Below are 921 nucleotides of genomic sequence, written 5' to 3'. Positions count from 1 at the left end.
GTTCCACGCCTAGAATCTGCAGCGCAGGGATGCGAGGCATTGGGCAGCCACGTGGGCCGCGGGATTCCGACGAGGGGTGGGTCGTCCGAAGCAACTCAATACGGGAAGTCGCATTCCCATGGGGCCAATTGACCCTGAGCCTGACGCAGGCGGACTCTCGCAAGATCCAAGCAGCAGGCTCTATTAGAGCCAGAGGAGCGCGGGAACGTGTGCCGGCTTCCATCGCATCTACAAGGCACCCGGGGTCATGTCCACTCGGGCCTCCACAGGACGCTTGGCCTTGGCTCGGCCACTGTATCTGGTTAAAACATAGATCCTTTAGGATCGTTGTGCAGTGAACCGCAGCCCCCAGCAGGTTTCTGAGTTGGATTCAGTGTAGACTTTCCCACCTCTCCCGAGGGCACAGGGGCAGAGAGTATTAGGGAGGGAGGGTGTCTTGGACGCCTCTCCCGCTCAGAGCCCCACAGGACCCCTGGCAGCAGCGCAAAGCGGGGCCGGAAGAGGGCCGCCCCGCCCCTCCCGGTCCAGGCCCAGCCTGGCTGGCTGCGGATCAAAGAGCCAGGGCCGTCCTTCTCGGCGTTCAGATTCTATCTGCGCCAGCTCAGCGGGGCGGCTCGGCCTCCTACCTCACGACTGGAGTGCCCACTTTTCCTCCCTTCCGGGAGTTGGGGGCTGGGGGTTACTAGTGCTCAGTTTGGCGACGGAGATGTGGAGAAGGTCCTGCCCATTATGTTCCCCCAGTCTCCGTTTCTGGATGTGAGCTTGCTACTGTCTCACATTATCCCCATTGGGCGGTGGGGGTTGGGGGCAGGTTCCAGCAAGTCTTAGCCCAGTAGGGAGGGGAAAGGGTACAGGAGGAGGGGCCCATGCCCCCCCCCCCCACTTCAGCTTCTGAGGTTATAGGATCTGGCTTGGATGAGC

The sequence above is a fragment of the Herpailurus yagouaroundi genome, unplaced genomic scaffold, assembly GCF_014898765.1.
Source record: "Herpailurus yagouaroundi ecotype Mexico unplaced genomic scaffold, PumYag 192, whole genome shotgun sequence".
Classification (NCBI taxonomy): domain Eukaryota; kingdom Metazoa; phylum Chordata; class Mammalia; order Carnivora; family Felidae; genus Herpailurus; species Herpailurus yagouaroundi.
Note: the sequence above shows the minus strand (reverse complement) of the source record.